Source organism: Salmo trutta, chromosome 12 (genome assembly GCF_901001165.1).
Source record: "Salmo trutta chromosome 12, fSalTru1.1, whole genome shotgun sequence".
Taxonomy (NCBI): Eukaryota; Metazoa; Chordata; class Actinopteri; order Salmoniformes; family Salmonidae; genus Salmo; species Salmo trutta.
Window position 1 is genome coordinate 7,537,829 of NC_042968.1, and position 6,393 is coordinate 7,544,221.

Consider the following 6,393-nt stretch of genomic DNA (forward strand, 5'->3'; position numbering starts at 1 on the left):
TAGGAACGTTGGACAGTTTTTGTGAGAACATTGCTGAGAACATTTGCTGCGACCTAACGAATATTCTGGGAACTTCAACAAAAACAATTTTGGTTTGCTGGGTTGGCTTGTTTTGTCTTCAGTGGAGTTGACATCTCTCTCTCTCCCTCCTGCCCCTCTCTCTTTTCTCTCTCTCTCTCCCTCTCTCTCTCTTCTTCTCTCCCTCTTCCTCTCCCTTCCCTGTTCCGAGAACTAGACACTGTCCAATGTTAGTCTTTGTGGTGCTGAAAAAAAGATATTGGAGACTGTATTGCACATCACACTCCAAATAAATAAATCTCACTCTCACAATGGGCAAGACGATGTAGATTAGGTTCCAAGTGAAGCAAGATCACTGCGAAATCATTGATAACAAGCCCAAAACATCATAACAAAAGCGTGTACATGGAGAAACCAAGCCTCGCTGCCAGGATTTCCAATGTTATACACTGAAGAACAGCGAGAAACATGGGAAAACAGACCATCTCCCACTAAACACACGGCCACAGAGACACACAGGCACACACACACACCTCTCCTCAGCCGCCGTGACGTAAGGATGATTTGAGGTTGAGCCGATCAAAGACACGGTCGATATGTGGTGTGGTTTAGCCTGTGATATCAGCACCCCTTACAGCAGAACCACAGCAGTCATCAAAGCAGAGAGCCTTTCACATCTGAACTACAGAATTGATCACAACCCTGTGTGTGTGTGTATATCGCTGGCCTGTGGATGAGTGTATAGGCCCCTTTTCAGTACACGACACGCTGACGTCAAGCACAGACGCACGCGACTTTTGGCTGCAGTAAGAACATCCGACATAGCCTAGATTAAAGTTTTTATTCTCATATGCTTACAATGACGTTTTGATTATTGGTTGAACAGTTGCTAATATTATATTTGGTTGTGATCTTTTGCAAAATAACTATTTTGGATGCGGCAGCGGTTAGCTAGAATGCTAACCCTCATTGACATAGGCTATAGAAAAAGCTAGCCGAAGAGGGGGAGGGTTGCCGAGACGGTCTTATCTGTGTGACGGAAGACTGACAACCTGCATCTGTTTATCTCACCATTCTCTTTATGTGTGTGTGTGTGTTGCTATTAGGGGCTGCCATTGCCCTCCACATCTTCCCCCTCTATTCTACTCCTCTTCCCTTCTTTCTCTTCTACCCTCTCTCCCTATCCTCATGTCTAATAAGCCCTCAGCAGGGATAGGTTATAGGATCCACCCGTAACATAAAATGATACCAGAGGGGGAACGGGAGTGGGGGGGAGAGAGAGAGGGAGAGAGAGAGGGAGTGTTGGTACGTCAGCCCATGACAGCCCATCCCAATACCGATGACGGGTGATAAATTAAGGATGCCATGGTCAGAGAATAGACCATCACGGTCTACAAAGCATCTCTGATAGAGCGTGTCTGACGTACTGATGTACCGATAGACAGACAAACATCTCTAAAAAGCACTTCTGTCAGGCTCGTATATATATTTACCTTGCCGCATCTTAGAAGCCTTATCTGGTGGCTAGGGTAGAGTACTTCCGTAAGCTAATGTTTTAATGTTTTAAAATACAGCACATACACATACACGGCTTTTCTGTAGCTTAACTAAGAGAGGGGAGAGAGGGAAATAAAAGAGAATGTGGGTGGAATAATGTATCCCATTAGCAGAGATGGCAGTGCTATTGTAAAGGTGCTTAGTGGAGGTGCAGACTGTTTAGACTGGAGATTAAACACTAACAGTGTGTCCTGGGACTCTCGCTTAAATCACAGAAAGGAAATATTTAGCACCCATTTCCCTTCCTCTTTCTCTCTCTGTGTCGAGTGTGTCAACTGCAATATACTGCAATCTCTCCTCTGCCAAATTCAAATGACTCTTTCTGTGTAAGGGTGGACGAATGAAACAGAGAGTTAAGAGGCTGGTGTATTTTCTGCCCTTAAAACAAGGCATACTGTAGAGGGGAAAGAGGATGTCATGTATTGTGTGTATATACTGTGTGTGTGTGTGTGTTTGTTTGTTTGTATGCGTGTATATTTAGTTCCTAGACCATACAAAGGTTATAATGTGTTGTGTTCCATCATTGTCCCAACGGCAGCACACACAATATGACATGAAGTGTCATTCCCTGAGGTGAGCTACCTGCCTCTGTCTGCAGCTGAGACACACACACACACATATATACACACACACACACACACACACATATACAGACAAATACACACAGTCACACACCGTGCTCCAGGCACATGACACATAGCAAATGCAGAAGCCACGCTCATAGTTTGACAACAAGACTGTACAGTAAAGCCCAAGGGGACAGCATTAGCAGCACATCAACACACAGACAGATACTCACACATTAGTGCACTCACACACACACACACACACGCACACAAGCAAAGCCACTTAAAACATTACCGTGTAAGGTGTTAAACACACACGCCACACCACAGCTGGTCGGTGAGATTTGACTCTCTCTCCGTCATGAAAACAGCCTATTAACTTGACAAAAGGAGGGGATGTAAAGGAGAGAGAAAGGGGCAGAAGGAGGTGTGCCTGTGTTAGTGTGTGTGTGTGTGTGTGTGTGTGTGTGTGTGTGTGTACGTGACAAAGCCTTCCTGCAGCACGAGATAAACCCATAGATGTATGTGTGTAGGACGGCACACAAGTTCACTAGGATCGCTGAGTGGGACACTGCAGAAACATACACCTCCCATCTCCCTGACCTGAGGTCAGCACAACCACCAACACTCCTTAGCAATCTGCCAGTGTCGGTCGACCGAGAGTCGTCTGTTCATTCGGCCAACAGATTGGCCGAAGTTTTTTGACACACCCTATGTTTTTGAATAAAATCAACTATATGTAGGTTACCGAGCTTGTCTGATGCTTTAAGCGCTGCGATTCAAAATGATGACACACAAATGACTAAAGAGGGAGCCAGAAATCAATATAGCCTAACCAGAAGAAAATAACCTGTTCCCGACCCTCCTCCTTCCAATGAAAACTGCTGCTGGTCTTTGCAGATTCTGCTATTAAGCTCCTGAAGTTGCCGGTAATAGGCTACACCAGCGGGCGGCAACCTTTTGCATTTGGAGTGCCAAGTTATCGTACCATTTCTACTGATCTGCGTGCCAGTTTTGATTTACATATGCACATTTTTGTGGAACAGTTCCATTTAATTTATAATAAGGTCTTCATGTCTCAATTAATATCATGTGGTTAATCAAAACTATCTAAATGAAAATGATACAAATCTAAAAGTAACTTTTATTGTCATTGCCAACATATAAAAATAGCCTACATAAAGCCAACAAATAAAAACATTGCAGCCTGCAGGTAGAACATGTCCTGATAAAAATAAATATCCTATCACATTGGCTATGCATGGCCTGTCTGCAAGGAACTTGAAACATTGTATCAACTATTAACTTGGTCAGCCAGAAGATGGGGTTAGCAAAATTGCAACATTGTATAAAATATTCTGGGTCCTCAGAGATTCCTGTGCCAGTGAGCTCTGGACAGATAGACACAGTCCTAGGCTATTTGCCCAAGGGATAAGAAGTAATCAGGTAGGGCTATTTTATGACGTTTCCACCCAACCAGAGCATGATATCGTTTTCCCTGTTCATCCTGATTGGTTATTGAAAAGGAGAGAGCTTGAAAGATGTTTCAAATAGGCTACGTTCAGGAACTATAGTCATTCTCAATGGATGTAAAAACAGACTTTGTTTACTTACTGTTTGAGGCGAAGAAAATATTACTTTGAGAAGCTCCACAGTGGTGGTGCGTTATGACAATCAGAAATAGTATCAGATCCCCAAATGGGAACATTTATAAGCCTACATTTGCGCACAGGCCAGGTAGCCTAGGCCTACTTCTATGCGTAATCAAGTGGGTGTCCTTACTCAACATTGACAGGAGCGCTCCAAACAACAGACAATGAATAAATTGACTCGTAAACGGAATTAAATAAACCAAAACTTTCTTCTCACAAGTGTAGCCTAGGTTGTGCGGTCTGCAAACAACTTGTCCACTCCAGCAATGACAACGGTGACTGTAATAATAATAATTGAATGAATTAACAAAATTACTGTAACCAAACAAACATAAGGAATTAATGATAAATGTACGACTGTTGATACTGGTGTGCCATCCCCGCGGCCTCCGCAATGGATTAGTCCACTCAGACAGGTGTGAATCAGACAGGTATCTTGTGTGCCATACTTTTTTTGATGTATACAGTGCATTCGGAAAGTATTCAGACCCCTTGACTTTTTCAACATTTTGTTACGTTACAGCCTTATTCTAAAATTGATTAAATTCTTTTTTTCCCCCCTCAATACCCCATTATGACAAAGCAAAAACAGGTTTTTAGAAATTTTTGCTAATGTATTAAAAATAAAAAACAAATATCACATTTACATAAGTATTCAGACTCAGTACTTTGTTGAAGCACCTTTGGCAGTGATTACAGCCTCAAGTCTTCTTGGGTATGACACTACAAGCTTAGCACACCTGTATTTTGGGAGTTTCTCCGCTTTCTGTTCTGCAGATCCTCTCAAGCTCTGTCAGGTTGGGTGGGGAGAGTCGCTGCACAGCTATTTTCAGGTCTCTCCAGAGATGTTTGATCGGGTTCAAGTCAAGGCTGTGGCTGGGCCACTCAAGGACATTCCGAGACTTGTCCCGAAGCCAATCCTGCGTTGTCTTGGCTGTGTGCTTAGGGTCATTGTCCTATTGGGAGGTGAACCTTCACCTCAGTCTGAGATCCTGAGCGCTCTCAAGCAGGTTTTCATCAAGGATCTCTCTGTACTTTGCTCCATTCATCTTTGCCTTAATCCTGACTAGTTTCCCAGTCCCTGCCGCTGAAAAACATCCCCACAGCATGATTCTGCCACCACCATGCTTCACCGTAGGGATGGTGCCAGAACCTTGTTTCTCATGGTCTGAGAGTCTTTAGGTGCCTTTTGGCAAACTCCAAGCGGGCTGTCATGTGCCTTTTACTGAGTAGTGGCTTCTGTCTGGCCACTCTACCATAAAGGCCTGACTGGTGGAGTGCTGCAGAGATGGTTATCCTTCTGGAAGGTTCTCCCATCTCCACAGAGGAACTCTAGAGCTCTGTCAGAGTGCCCATCGGATTCTTGGTCACCTCCCTGATCAAGGGCCTTCTCCCCCGATTGCTCAGTTTGGCCAGGCGGCCAGCTCTAGGAAGAGTCTTGGTGGTTCCAAACATCTTCCATTTAAGAATGATGGAGGCCACTGTGTTTTCGGGGACTTTCAATGCTGCAGACATTTTTTGGTACACTTCCCCAGATCTGTTTCTCGACACAATCCTGTCTCGGAGCTCTACGGAAAATTACTTCAACCTCATGGCTTGGTTTTTGCTCTGAAATGCACTGTCATGCGCTGGACGTTATATAGACAGGTGTGTGCCTTTCCAAATCATGTCCAATCAATTGAATTTACCACAGGCGGACTCCAATCAAGTTGTAGAAACATCTCAAGGATGACCAATGGAAACAGGATGCACCTGAGCTCAATTTCGAGTCTCATAGCAAATGAGTCTGAATACTTATGTAAATAAGGTATTTCAGTTTTTTATATTTAATACATTTGCAAAAATGTCCCAAACTATTTTTGCTGTGTCATTATGGGGTATTGTGTGTGTAGATTGATGAGGAAAAAATATATTTTGTGAATTTTGGAATAAGGCTGTAACGTAACAAAATGTGGAAAAGGGGATGAGGTCTGAATACTTTCCGAAAGCACTGTATTTGCCACTGCTCGACTAAAAAAGTATTGGTCGACCAACAGCCTATCGACCAAACAATCGAATAGTCGACTAAATGGGGTCAGCCCTAGCGTGCTTAGGCTCCCTTTCACATACACAAAAACACACAGGGACAAACAGACACACAAACACTAATGATATTCCCTGCATTTCACACACACTAAACCCCCCCAATGGCATGCCCAGGCACCCTGACATTCACACAGTTTGACATTCCACCGCCTCTTTAGCTCTCTTCTCCCTCTATTGCAACCCGCAGAAGAGATCTGCTCACTTTTACACCTTTTCATTGTCGCCATCTCTTATTATTCTCTAAACCCCATCCATCCCTCAATCACACCTCTGAAATGTCAGGACGTCCATGTGATCCCTCTCTACAGGCTCTGGGTTTATCTCGTTCTCTCTGTCGGTCTCTTTATCCTTCTATCGCTCTCTTTTTATCTCGCTTTCTCCCCCTCTCTCATCTAAGTATCTCAGTCTGCAGCATTGTAAAGTTTCCCTGTGTCTTTTGCTCTTCGTCGGGATGAGAAAAAGAGCTGTGTGTGTGTCTGTCTGTGTTTGTGTGCGTGACAGAAAGGTCAAAATCA